Raw genomic sequence first — 15,500 nt, 5'->3', positions numbered from 1 at the left:
TAATTGCATCAATACTAATAAATTGTTTTTTTCCTTTTGCATTTGGTTTTTTTTTGTAGTAGTTGTGTTGTACAACTTCACCTCTGCAAGTAAGTGTTCCTCTTCTGTTAAACAAATACTTCATCAACGTTTTAGTTCTTGAAATTGGATTGAACGTGTTCTTTTTATTTCATTACATGTTTTCCAGTTTTCTGGTAAACTTTCTGTATCTTGATTAAGCCTCATGAAAGTACTACTGTTGATGGTACTACTGTTGTTGTTCCTCATTAAAGTACTATTGTCATGTTTGTTTTTAGGATTTAAGTAATACTAACTGTGGGTTTAGTTCTTAAATTGGATTGAGCCTGTTTTATTTATTTCATTACATGTTTTTCAGTTTTCTAGTAAGCTTTATGTATCTTGATTACTGTTTACGGTACTACATGTATTGTATTACAGCTCTTTGCACATGGACGAGGGACAAACATATAGCAGCTCACATTCATTAAGTGACAACCTTGGTGATGACTTAGGTAATGGTGATGACTTTTACTTTTCAGTTTTTCTTACCATTGTTTTGATCTTATTAACAAATTTGTTTGATATATGCAGGTGAGACACACATTTCTGGTGCATCAACTTCCTCTTCTAAGGAAACAAGAGGTCTTTCGATAGGTGTTTAGGAGGAGATGCCTGAAGGCTATGAGAAGGTAATCAGTAAGCTTAATGAGTGGGCTCAACTAGATGGCCCAAAGAACTGCTAATGTTGTAATCATTGGGTCATCTTCTTGAAACACTGCTCATGTACTTAAATGTTTTTATTGGTTTTTACCAGTGCCAAGTACTAAGTAAACTATTGGCTTTTTGCTATTTGCCTTTTGGGTTTCGTGGTTGTGATGTATATTTTTTATTACTATGTAATATGGTTCTTAGGAAAGCATTAATTGAGTTGTGTTCTACCAACCCCCTTTGTAACTCCACCTAATGCAAACTTATGATTGCTGGTCCCAAGCCCAAATAAAGGAGGAGGGAGAAGGATGGTAGATGTTTTGTTTTGCTGGATTCACCTACGTTCATTGAAGCTGCTGGTGCTATTATAGATGTAAGTAATTATTTTTCTTACTTCTATGATTTCTGCTTGTTTCTATTCATGGCGAGAGTCTCATCTCTTACTCCATCCTTATATTGTTTTTATGGCAAGGAGATCATCTCCTCAAATAAGTAGCCCTTGATTCATAATATAGTCCCATCATTTTCTTGACAAGCTTAAGGCTGAGAGTGAACGTGGTATCACCATTGACATTGCCTTGTGGAAGTTCGAGTATATGCAGTCTAGTATACTAATGATTCTATATTTGTATTTAGGGATGCAACCAATGGTTCCATTACCTAGAAAAGGTCATATAAATAATCAATCATACTACTTCTAGGGATTTTGTGTCTGGATTAGGTATATGCTGTTAGTTGCTTCAAGATGGGAGGCTTGGAGCTTTATGGTTTTGTCATAAAGAATGGTGACTAATGTATTAAAGTTGCAATATGTTTTTTTCATGTTTTGTTGGTCAAACCATTAGTTTCCCATTTTTCATTTATTTAATTTTTCTCTTATCATGAAAATTTCTAATATTCCATAGCATAACAATATCTGGTTTTGGGTTTTTTTCTATGTTACACTTGTCTGCTTGATAAGCACCCAAAACTGTAATATTAAACCCCGAGAGACATAGCATTTTGGTGGATTATGTGTTTAATAATCATGTAATAATTATATTTTCGTACTTTTGCAAGTTTCCGCAATTAAAATGAATATAATGATAAAACATATATGCATCAAAGTACGGGAATACTGAAATATTTGAAGTTTCCCACTCAACCCCCGTGAAGCCCAACAAAGCCTGACTAAAGCCGAAGTTTCCAAAAGAACAAAACCAGTGCAGAACGGGTCCACATATAAAGAAGCAGCAAACTTCCGAAGCTCAAATCGGATAAATCTAGATGCCGACGTTGGCTAGTGAAGCTGCCATAGCGACTGTTTAATTTAACTTTTGGCGCAAGGCGACGAAAGTCGTAAAAATGCCAAAATCGACGCCGCCACTGGACATACTAAGTGGACCCACTCTGCAGGCCCAAAGGCATGACGAGTCAGCATAGGCAGGTGGCAAGTGATGAGTTCAATTTGGTGCCACCTTGCAAGAGGAAAGACACGTACTAATTCAATGTTTGAATTGAATTGGGTTAAAAGACGAAAATAATACATATAAAGACAAAACCTTATAAGCTAAAGGACAAAATTTAATACGGTTAAAACAAAACTTTGATTCTCAAAGTTTTGAACTTTTCAATTAGGTAACAAACAAACCTGATTAATTGTTAGGATTTCACGTGAAGGGTCTTCCGCCTATATATATGAGGGGGTAGCCTTCATTATTTTTCCTTCAGCATTTTCATGCTTTAGCTTCCGCCTAGTTAGTTTATTTCTTCAGTACTTACATTCTGTCATTTCCATTCCAGCAGCTTAAATACTGTAAGTTATTTTACCCTTAATAATTGATCATTTCTTTTCTAGTTTAATTCCTATCCTGCATTTATTTACTTAATGTATACAGCAAGTTTTATTATTCCTTCTATGACCATGAGCTAATCCCCCCCCTCAGGAGGAGGGTTATGCTGCTCATGTAAAAATCCGGATTGACTCTTTAATATTCTAGAGTCACTACTTAGGAATTAGGCTTAGATTTGACATCCGTTCCCAAAATGATCGAGAGATCTGTACAAAGTTAGATCTGGCGATGCTCGGAAAACAGTCTTGCTTGTAGCGACCCAAAATGTCTCGCGCGCGACTCTCTGGTGTCAGACAACTCTCCAATTCGTCCAGCTGATGTGAAATCGAGCCAGGAGCTGAAATAATATACCAGAGATGAGATATTATTGAAACTCCTTATGCTAGTGAAATGCGACCTAGAGATGTAGGCATGCACTAGGGATCAATATTTTCGGCGCCGTCCTAAAAAAGCAGAGGCTAATTAGAGATGTAGTAATGTGGTAATATAAACTGTTGAAAAATGATTCTCGCATGAGTATGACTAACTCTCTCCCTATTTTTCTATTTTTGTTTACCTACATATAATCGCCGTAGTAATTTACATTATTTGCATTACCGTTAATTTAATTAAAACCAACTAAAAAGAAACCTAAAAATCCTACTCACCAAAAGTTGTAATTCCAGTTGTGAACCTATCCGAGCCCTAAGGTTTGGACGATCCCTTACTCGACCTATCCTACCAAACCCATGTGAGTAAGGTAACTTGACTAAAATGTACGACTATACGGACGTTGGACTTTGGACTTTGGACTTGGGTCTTTGGACTTCAAACTTTGGACTGTGGACCTCGGACTTAAGAAAATAAGTAACTGAAATCAATAAACGTGTATAAAGAGTGTTTTTATCAAATGGCGCCGCTGCACGCCGAAGGACTCTGGACTTAACGTAATAACTGGAATACATCCATAAAACCCCCCTCCCCTACCTCCTCATCTTTTTAAATTTTCATTTCTGTTACAATACTAACAAGTTACGTAACTCTTTACCGTAACTCTTTACCCTAACTTTTTCTACTAACAAATATCTGTGAATCAAGTTTTGTTTATTTTCATTAGCACAGTCTAAGTACTCCGTAGGAATTTGAAGTACTGAACAGATAAAAGAGTCTCGGACGAGACTAAATTAGTAGCACGCGAGACTAACCTGGAGTATCAACACTCCGATTTTCAGGTACAGGCCACTTTCCTTTTCAGTACTCTTTTGGGCTCTCTGGTCCTATCTTTCTAGTAAGCATAAGCTCGGGAGTTAGTCGATCGCTATACGAGGAATCGCAGGATGCCAGGTTTCAAACTCTTAAACTCCTCAAACTTTGTCGAGGATATTATTTGCTATAACCTGTTTTATCTCGTATATTTGTATGTTGGCATGAGGGCTCCTTGCATGTAAAGGTGGTTCGTCATTACATATTCACGTTAACACAATATGATTCAAATATATTTTGATATATGCGTAGCGTCAAACCATCTGCTTAGAACATTTTTGTATGTGTATGTTACATCAATTCACGTACACGGTATTCAATTGCATGAGTTCGTTCTCGACATTCCCCTAGCTCACGTATAACTTACATATAGTTGCGCATTATAGGTAATATAGATTTGCATGGGTAGACTTTTCGTAAACTAGTATATGTTACTTAGTTTCTATTTTGGCATCTATCGTTTTAATTGCATATTTCGTAATCACGTCTCCATAATACATTAATTACGTAAAACAAAAAAAATAAAAAAAAAAAAAAAAAAAAAAAAAAAAAATAAAAATAAAAATCATAGTAATTAAAAAATTTCATCTAAATCATCTTAATAACACTCCGCATAATACACCATCATAAATCATCATCCTATTCCATCGATGCCTAGGAAACTTGAAAAAAAAATTGAGGTTGCCTAATTAAGGAACGCTAGCACGAACAACCTCCCCTCAATTCTCTCGGGTGACCGGGTCTGGCCGGAATATTCACACGCTATCCTAGCTTCCCCGCCGAAGTTAGCAACGGCTCAGGAAGACGTGCTTCAACTCCCTCCTTCCTAAATTCTAAAACCTCCAGTCATTATTCGTTCCTTATGAGCCTTAAATTAAAATTTATATTTGTATGAGACTACGGTCTGGTAAACATAAGGAATTAGAACTTACATATCATCGTCGAAAATACAAGAAACAACTGTTTATGTTATCTCCTAGACATAGTCCCTCCTCCGTAAATCAACCTTGTCAAACATCTCCGTTGCCATTATCTCCTTTAACTATGGTCGAGGAAAATCTCACAAATCGAAAAACCCTTTCGATTTCTATATATCCTTTACACGGGGAAGGACACGCTTCCTTTATTAAACTCGATGCGATTGTAGGTGATTTTCGTATTCTGCCAAATATTTTCGGTTTGTTACCTGTTTACCATGGTTTATACCATGAAAAACCATACAATCATCTTCGTCGGATGCAACAAGTAGTCACCACTTTCCGCCATCCAATCGTTACCAACGAACAAGTCTTGCTTAGGTTGTTTCCCTTCACCTTAGCTGATAAAGCTTCAGTTTGGCTCGCCGGACAAGCACCGCAATCCATTGACACATGGGCCAAACTTGTTCAAGCATTCATGATAAAGTTCTATACTCAGAAGAAAACTACAGAAATGCTTCAAAAGATTCAATTCTTTCGCCAGCAACCCCAGGAATCCTTTTCGGAAGCATGGAGCAGATTTACTGATCTACTTCTCAAATGTCCCCATCATCAACTCGACACCGCTGTATTAGTCCGTTCATTCTTTAATGGTCTCTCTGACCATCAAAAGGAAACATTAGATATCATGAACGGCGGTTGTTTCATGGACAAGGGCGCCATCAAGCATACACTTTTCTTGAGAAACAGGCTTTCGAAGCACCCATTGGGGAAACACTGATTCTTCTAGATCTTCTAAAGACACTCCTACCAAAGTTATGTCTATGTTCGAGGTCAAACCCGGTCCAGAATTAAAAACTCTAATCGAGTCCCTAAACAAAAAGGTCGATGCTCTTTCGGTACAAGTAAATGAACAAAAACCCAAATAGGTCATGGCTGCCAAAGCTTCCCCATGCCCTCTTTGCTTAAGTCTTGAGCACGCCGATTCTTATTGTCCTTTGGTATATAAGTGTCCTCCCCAACCTTTTGAAGAGGCTTGTGCTTTCAACATCCCTAATGCACCTTGGCGACAACATCCGAATTTAGCTTGGGCACCCCCTGTCCAAAAACAAGCTCCTCCAAGTGGCAACAACGTTCCTGTACGACCACCCGTGAACTACAATTCCTATCGTGAAGGAAATCCTCCACAATTCCAGCAAGGGCAAAGTAATTTTCCCAACAACGCAAATATAGGGTACCAAAACAACCGCAACTTTGTTCCCGCTAATCAAGGATATGGCTACCAAAATCAACCCGTGAATAATAACCGTGAACTAGTTCCTGCTGCTCCTTTGGTACAATCCACAGCCGATAAAATAGCTGAAACTTTTCGACATACATGAATCAACGTAATCAAATCCTAGCTTCTATCCAAATGATCTCTTCGGTTGTTAGCTCGGGATAAAAGTCAAAGGGCGTGTTCCTGGGCAAGCGGTTCCAAACCCTAAGCCTACAAACACCGCCTTTGAACTCAACAATGCACGGGATCTAGTAATCCAAGCCGTGGTGACGTAAATGCCATTACCACTCTTCGTTTCGGCCGAACCATCGACAATAATATCACGATGCGGACGAGGAATCGACGAAAAGCCACGACCGACGCCCTTCCAACTCCTACCTGCGAACCTATAACGGGACAAAGTTGTACCTTCAAAATCTACACCCACGCCCCTAGGAAAAGATACCCACGATCCTTATACGCGATTCCACCCAAAAACTCCGTTCCCTACCCGTTTGGTAAAGAACAAACATGACGAACATTTTGATGAGATCCGTGAAACCTTCAAAAATTTGACCATAAACTTACCTTTCCTAGATGCGCTAAAGTATTTGCCCAAGCATGCCAAGTTTTTGAAGGACATGTGCACCACCAAACGACGCATTTAATGTACCTCAACAAGCGTTCCTCATCGAAAGCGGTTTCCCTTGATTACCACTACCAATGGTGTGGTAAAAGTACAAGGAAACGTGTCTACTAACCGTACCCATGCACGGGCGACAAGTATGCCGCATCGCACTTTTAGACCTAGGTGCCAGTGTTAACCTACTTCCCTACTACTTATTTAAGCAGTTAGGTCTTCATGAATTAAAACCTACCAATATGACTCTGCAACTCGCGGATCGCTCCATCAAGTACCCAAAAGGCATAGTAGAAAATGTTATAGTAAAGGTCCAAGATTTTTACTACCCAGTGGATTTTGTCATTTTAGATACTGAGGTGGCCTGTGACTCCATTCCTATCATCTTGGGACGTCCTTTTCTTGCAACTGCTAATGCTCTCATAAATTGTCGGGATGATTCAATGACATTGTCTTTCGGGAACCTTTCTGTCGAACTCAACGTGTTCAAATTAATGAAACAATTTCCCGATCCTATAATGGAGGGCAAGATTAGCCTGGTTGATAGTCTGGAACATGATTATTTCACAAACTCTTTTTCCCCAGACGAGATACACCAATTTCTTTCTTTTGATAATCCGGAGTTTGACGATGACTCGTACATAAAGGATGTCCATGCATTATTAGAGTCAGTACCACTATTTGACCCTAATGCTGCGTTGCAAACTGATTCAGAAGAACCGGATTCGCTCTTTTCCATTAAAGAGATGATCCCTTATGAATCCTTGATCCCCAATCCTCCAACTCCGGATTTAAAACCTCTACCCTCTGAGTTGAAGTACGTGCATCTCGATCTTGATGGTAGTCACCCTATAATAATTTCTGCTCACTTGACTACCAACGAAGAGGCACGTTTAATTCATGTCATTCGTGAACACCGCTCCGCTATCGGATGGTCCTCAGATGATATCAAGGGAATAGACCCTAGTATATGCACGCATCGCATACATCTCAATGACGGCACAAAGACATCGCGAGAACCACAACGCCGCCTTAATCCCGCCATGAAGGAAGTGGTGAGAGAGGAAGTTTTACGTTTACTTGATGCGGGTATCATATACCCTATCTTTGATAGTGATTGGGTTAGTCTTGTCCACGTTGTTCCCAAAAAGTCCGGCATTCAAGTTGTACAAAATGAAAATGGTGAGTGCATCTCCACTCGCATTCCTTTGAAATGGAGAATTTGCATTGACTATCGCAAACTTAATGCCAGAACCCGTAAAGATCACTTCCCTCTCCCATTCATTACCAGATGCTAGAACGTTTAGCCGGTCATGCTTACTACTGTTTTCTTGATGGCTATTCCGGATACTTCCAAATTGTCATCGATCCCGCCGATCAAGAAAAGACAACTTTCACGTGTCCCTTTGGAACCTTTGCATACATACGAATGCCTTTTGGTCTTTGTAATGCCCCAGGCACTTTCCAACGCTGCATGCTTCACATTTTTAGTGATATGGTGGAACGTTATAAGCAAGTCTTCATGGACGACTTTTCCATTTACGGAAATTCCTTTCACGACTGTTTATCCAACCATTCTAAAGTATTAACGCGTTGCGAAGAGAAAAATCTGGTACTCAATTGGGAGAAGTGTCATTTCATGGTTACCAAAGGACTTGTTCTAGGTTATATTGTTTCAAAAGACGGGATAGAGGTTGATAAAGCTAAAATTGTTAAAATTTCTTCGCTACCTTTCCCACGCATGGTTCGCGGATATCCGTGCCTTTTAGGCCACACCGGGTTTTACAGCGATTCATTCAGATTTTTCTAAAGTTGCTCGACCCTTAACCAATCTCCCGCTTAAGGATGCAAAAGATTCGACTTCAATTTCAATTGCAAACAAGCTTTTGATACTCTAAAACCGCCTCGACTACCGCTCCTATCATTCAACCCCCGATTGGTCTCAACCATTCGAATCGATGTGTGACGCTTAGCGACTTTGCTATTGGTGTCGCTTTATAGGACAACGACGGACGACAAACCCATTGTCATTTACTACGCTTAGTAAAACTCTTAACGACGCCAACGTAATTATACCACAACCGAGAAAGAGTTCCTAGCTATTGTCTATGCTTTGGATAAGTTTTAGCCCTACCTAGTTAGAACATCGACCATCGTGATATATGACCATGCCGCAATTCGGTACTTACTTCGCGAAAAGGACGAAAACAACGATTGTTCCACTTTGGATCCTTCTCTTGCAAGAATTCACCATGGAAATCAAAGACAAGAAAGGAACCGAAAAATATCAGAGCCGACCATTTATCAAGGCTGGTTGGTGACATCGATAGTGATTTCAAGCTATCGGTGATTTCTTCCCGCATCTAATACTTGTACTCTATTTTCTCATCTCCATGGTACGCCGGATATCGTTAACTACCTAGTTTCGAGGAAGTCCCTCCTTTTGGTCACGCCCCGATCATAAAAAGTTTTTATCCACTGTAAAATATTATTTCTGGGATGAACCCTACCTCTTTAAGTATTGTTCCGACCAACTCATTCGTCGCTGCATTCCCGACTGGGAACACACCGACGTATTATCCTTTTGCCATGAACAATCTTGCAGAGGTCATTTCAGTGGAAAGAAAACTGCGGCCAAGGTGTTACAATGTGGTTTTTACTGGCCTACCCTTTTTCGCGATGCACATGAACATTGTATAGCTTGCATTCGTTGTCAGCACCTAGGTCGAATTACCAAATGAAATATGATGCCCCTAAATCCTATCTTGATTGTGGAAATTTTTGATGTTTGGGGCATTAATTTTATGGGACCCTTCCCTATTTCTCAAGGTTTTCTATACATTTTAGTCGCTGTAGACTATGTGTCCAAATGGATTGAGGCACTCGCATGTCGCTCAAATGACCATAAGACTGTCGTGAGATTTGTAAAAGAAAACATTTTCTCTCGTTTTGGTGTTCCCAAAGCTATCATCAGTGATGGGGGTACACATTTTTGTAAAAAAAAAATTGGGTTTTTAATGAAGAAATATGGAGTTACTCACAAGGTTGCTACTCCATACCACCCACAAACGAGTGGCCAAGTGGAAGTCTCCAACAGAGAGATAAAGTCTATTATGGAGAAAACTGTCAACCCATCAAGAAAGGACTGGTCTCTCGCTTTTATCGGATGCCTTGTGGGCATACCGAACAAAGATTTAAGACACCTATAGGGATGTCTCCTTACCGCATTGTTTTTGGAAAACCTTGTCATCCGCCGGTTGAACTTGAGCATCGTGCCCTTTGGGCCATCAAAAGCCTTAATTACAATATCATCGAGGCAAAAGCAGAAGTTTAAAACTGCAATTAAATGAGTGGAGGAGATTCGAGTGATGCTTATGATCTCTCGAAATCCTACAAAGCTAATATGAAAAGAGTGCACGACAAGCACATTTTGCGTAAGGATTTCAAAATTGGCCAAAAAGTTTTACTGTACAACTCCATATTACACATCTTTCCTGGTAAATTGAAAACACGATGGTTTGGTCCTTTCATTGTGTTAGCTGTGAAACATTATGGGGCAATCTCTTTGCTTAATCCAAAAGATAACAGTGAATTTCAAGTCAATGGACAACACCTAAAACATTACCACGAATTACGCTCACCAGATGTTGAACGGACTCTTCTTCGTAATCCAAAGATATAATCGACTAGATGTTTCGTTTACGCACTCAATCTTGTTTCTATAGAGGGTACGCCATTTTGGTAGCCGGGCCATCTTCTATCTTATGATCTCCAAAGTTCTTTTGAAGTGTGTGGTTGCAAGCTTTAACCTTAGTCCACTAAAACTTTTTTTTAGAACTGAGTATAAATGTCTTCTGCAACACGAGCAAACGTACTTTTTGGTAAACGATGGGTACCTAAAATTTCACCTCCTTCCTTCTCTTCCCTTTTCTACTCTCTACCTCGCGAACTTCAGCTAATCATTTGGTGTAAGTCTCACTCATCACGAATAGGGAATGGTCGTAGTTCTTTTGCTCGTAAACGACGTGCGCGAAGGATGGGCTGGTGTATGCATTGCCAAACACCCTTCTGTCTAGGCCCTGACTTCCTATCCGATACTAGCCAGTTAAAGGTATACTTTTGTTCCGACACCACCGCCAAGCGGGATAATCTTCGCCGCCGTTTTCTCCCACAGGTTGGGATTCGTCTTGAGAATCTGACGTTAAAAGACTCGATTCATCTTGAGGATCTGACGTTAAAAGACTCGACTCGTCTTGAGGATCTGACGTTAAAAGACTCACCTTGTAGATATGTTTATATTATTGCCTTTTCCCTTTGCATTAAGTTTTACACATGAGATTCGTGTCTAACCTCAGATGTTGCATACTTGGAACACAAACGGGCAATGGATTCCACCAAACCAACCCTAGAATTGGTTACTTTGAGTTCCCTTGGGGCGGTTTGAGGATAGCCGTATGTAATAAGGGCAATTTTATTAGACCGTAGCGTGCACGGTCCAGGATGGTTCCGTCCTGCCCCTAACCCCATAATACATAGAGGTGAAGCCACGGTCTGGCTGGATTGGGTTCGCTCCAGAGCCGACATGACAGTTGTCTATGATTTAAGATGGTGACTCTCCTGGACATCCAGTGTTTTTCACGTATATCTCCCTTGTATATAAATAAAACCTTTGTTTATAAATAAAACACTCTCCTTCTTTTTAAAAAAAAAACCTTGTGACCTTCAAAAATGACTCATACAATTGGATAACATTTTTCGTGCCGAGTCGTGGGTAAGCATTTAGATTTTTTAGGTTTAAATCGGGCTTAGGGCTTGATTTGGGCTTGGGGAAATTTTTGGCCCAACCAAAATATCGAATTCTCGATCCATTTAAACACAAAAAACCGGAACACACACGTCACATTTACATCATTTTTCTCCCTAAAAAACCGGATCTTGCCCCCTCTCGATTTAGTCTCGCACGAGACAGGCCCACACTAAAACCAGGTCTCGCACGAGACCCTCACATCTCCGACCAAGTTTTCCTTCCGTCCGTAACATCCCATTTCTTTCCCTCATCAAGAATCAATAGCCATCCTCTCTAAGACCAAGAATGGCCTAAAAAAGCAGATTTGTGTGGAATTTTTTTTTGGAAATTTGTTTGAAAACGGGATGTTTGCTCCATTCTTTGATCACGAAATTCACTCTAGAGGATGGGAGAGTTTGTTATATGCCAATGGAGGGCTTTATTCCAAGGATTTGGTGATGAAATTCTATGACAATGGGAGCTTTAATGGCGACCATTTTTGGGTCACCGTCGGGGGTGCGCCAATTTAAGTCACACCTGTGTTGCTCTCGGGATCACGGGGATTCCTCCTCGGGTCGACCACGCATCGACTCAAAGCAGTCGTGTACCCACGGACTTTACGACCTAATGCTCGACACGCTTAATCGAGGGAGAGTACAACATCAACGGAATGCGCGGCGTGTCGACGCACTCGGTCGATTTAAAACCAACCGGCTGTGACTCAATTCTTTGGGACTCAAGAACGTCATTAGCACCTCGAAGCCTTCGGACATCAACAAGACCTTCCTCCACCTTTCTCGGATCCTCCAGAGCGAAAAGGGTAACTTCGTGATCGTTACCTTTCTTTTTGATATTATCACACATGCTACTCTTAGGTCAGCCCTCTTGCCATTCTAGTAACGCAAGTTATGATTAACTGGGTTTTTCGTCCGCCACCCCACTACTCCCTATACCACAATATGAGAATATGCTTGTCTTCAAGAAATGCATACAAGACCCTTGGGAACCCACAAAGACCTAGGGTTGCCGAAAGCACACTAGCGTAGGATCCTCTCACCCACCCTACTTTGATGAGATCGCCATGAGTAAGATCACCCACCCCATAGAGGCCTTACGTCTTTGTGAACGATTGGTCCGAGAGATATGTACACTCGCCAAGTATCGATGAGACGCACTTTGGGCGAAGTTAAGGACAGATATAACCACTCGCGCCACGAAGTCGATGATGATGACAAAGATGGGAGAATTCCAGCAGGAAATGAGAGCTTCCATGACTGCATTTCAGGTCTGAGAGATATGTATACTCGCCAGAACCAGTTCCAGCGAATGTTCATGGCGAGTCAGCATCAGTTTCAGGCTCAGGTGATGGATACTCTTGGTGATATCTAGGAGCAGTTAGCCTCCACGGGAGCTCGTACTGCATGACGTCGCAGGACTCCTGGTTCTTCTTCTGCAGCCCCCGAGGATTCTGCTACAGCACCTGAGGATCATCAGTAGCTAGATTTATTTTTTCCGGTCTTGTATAATATTTATATCAGATATTTTATTTACGTGTTTGCATTTTCCAGCTTAATAGTAGATGGTTCCTAAATTTTTCTATCTTGATATATTAGCTATATCTAATATTATAGTATATAGGTAGGAACATATATTGGTAATAATAAATTATATACATATATATAAATATATATTTTAAATGTCATACTTAAACAACAAATTTTAACTTAAACTAACGTTTTATAAAACGTTCAGAAACCGATAATGAAAACGCATAAAAAACGGTCAGAAAACGGTCATGAACCACATCTAAAAAACGGTCAGAAAACGGCAATTTTCTTTTTATAAATAAGTTCAACTCTTCCTCCATATTCACTCATTTCATATTCTTCCCTCTACACTTCTTATTCTAAAAAACATTTTTAGATCACTCCAAGCTCAAGATTCATGGATGCACTGGAAAAGTTTGAGCAGCAGCAGATTGAATATGCTACTCAAGTCTTCATGTTCGGTTGTTTTATTATAGTCATGTTGTTAATGTGGCATATAGTTCTATCTAATATTTAGGTTTGTATTTAAGTCATCGTATCATTATGTTGTGTTTCCATACTGTTGTACGTTCTTACATTTTATTGTGATCGTATATCTACATTTTCCTTGTCACATGCCCCATTCTTCTCATCCACACTACATCCACTTTTGCGCATATCTTAGAAGATACACATGGTCTAACTACTTTGTGACACCTCGAAACGTATCTTTTACATTTTTGGATAAGTGCCTATTTATAACAAGGATAGACACCTCAAAAATTTAACTTCCCTTTTTCTAAAATAATCTTTTTCTTCACCACTCCATCTTTAATGGCCCTCACTCGAAGTTTCGTGCCAGAGCAAAATTTTATGGAAAATTTCCAAAATGGTATTTTTCATCCTTTTTTTTACACTGAAATATTACGTCGAGGATGGTACCCTCTTTTACACCATAAGCAAGCATTTTATTCCAGAGAATTGGTCTTGTTATTTTATAAAAGCGGTTATTTCCAAAACGGACAATTCTTTGTCCGTGCTAACGGATGCGAACATGAATTTACTATGGAAATCATCTCTGAGGTACTTCAAATTCCTAGTACAAACCAAGGAGTACACCTTCAGGATTCACCTTTCGATAATATCCGGCTTCTGATGTTTGCAACTATCCTTCATGGTGAATACAACCGGAAAAACCGTATTGTTTATCAGCGATCTTTACAAAAGAACCAATTATCTGTGATCCAATGGGTAGCTCATAATGTCCTAGGCACGTCTAAGACTTCCAAAATAACCAAACCCCTCCTCCATTTACTCTGGGTCTTGTAGAGTAACTGCAATGATTTTTGCATTATTAAATTTCTCGGAATGCGATCGACGACGTGCGGAAAAAAGGCAGCTCCTTTACCAACCATTGTGACACTTATCATGATACATTGGGGTTTTTCTAGTACTTCTCCTCATACACCTCTTCGAACAGCTAACATTCTTACCATTCACTCAGTATGTAGGAACGGATTCTAGAACCCCCGACATTGCAAAGAACCATGTCGGTACAGGAACCAACGAAGATTGTTCCACCGACAACATCTTTACTGAAAATGTATTATCCAACGTATTTAATCCCATGGAAGGGCTTCGCTTAATTCAACAAGGACTGATGACATTATTCAAATGTCAGAACATTATTATCACCAGCCTTCTTGAATTTCAGGACCTGCGGACAATAAACGAAGAGGAACAAGCACAATTCTTGCACAGCCACAACCAAATCTTAGCAAATCACACTCTCATAATGGAGAACCACGCCGAGATTTACCAGACAGAAAGCAAAATGTTGCAACAGGCAGTTGCACGGATTGATGACATAGAAAATCTTATAAACGGATCCCTCCCACAAAAGGATCCTCGCTGTTACTTGGGCCAATGAAACCATTTAAATTTTGCAATTTTATATTATTTATCATTTTCTTTTTAGTTTTTAATTTTCATATGGTAATTTGTTTTTAATTAATTATTCTCATCATACTCTAATATTTGTTTATCCTTGTCTAAACAGGTCACATTTTCTTTTCACACATCTTCTACAATGGAAGTTCCAAAGATGATTCCAGAACAATCTTTCCATTCGTTACTGAATTCTCCGGCATATGGACATCTTTTCAGATACTACATCACTCAAGTTGGTTGGAACTCTCTTATTCTACACCCGGAGCAGACGTACTCCCCAGGTTTGGCAACTTATTTTTATGATCACATAGAAGATCTACCAGCTGTCCAGGGTTTCCCTTTGAATGGTTTTACACTACGTATTAGTAACACCCGACACGCTTTTTATGAGCCAACAGTGGCTACGGCTCTAGACCTTCCTCCTCTTCATCCAGATCTCCCCATTCAATACATGATAGAGAATGACCTTAATGACTATTCTAGGGAAGATTTTGCTGCCCGGTATGGCGATGGCCTTGCCCACGTCAAAGAACGTGCGCGGGCCGGGCGGGATGGCGGACTTCACTATTCCACTAGCCAGTATGACCATGAATGTTGGAACTGCCATGTTATTTATTCTTCTGAACATCATGGGGGATTGG

General features: G+C 40.0%; 1 protein-coding gene across 1 annotated transcript in view; it reads left to right on the top strand.

The window, feature by feature from the left end:
* The first annotated feature begins 212 nt into the window (after positions 1-212).
* Positions 213-15,500, top strand: part of LOC147514309 (CBL-interacting serine/threonine-protein kinase 9-like) — a 78,816-nt gene continuing 63,528 nt past the window's right edge. The window contains exons 1-3 of the mRNA XM_086594365.1: positions 213-512; positions 592-689; positions 992-1,081. The gene's annotated coding sequence lies outside the window, so the exon portion shown is untranslated. The remainder of the gene's footprint in view (positions 513-591; positions 690-991; positions 1,082-15,500) is intronic.

Source organism: Coptis chinensis, chromosome 2 (genome assembly GCF_015680905.1).
Source record: "Coptis chinensis isolate HL-2020 chromosome 2, ASM1568090v1, whole genome shotgun sequence".
Classification (NCBI taxonomy): Eukaryota; Viridiplantae; Streptophyta; class Magnoliopsida; order Ranunculales; family Ranunculaceae; genus Coptis; species Coptis chinensis.
Note: the sequence above shows the minus strand (reverse complement) of the source record. Positions and strands in the feature narration are given on the sequence as shown.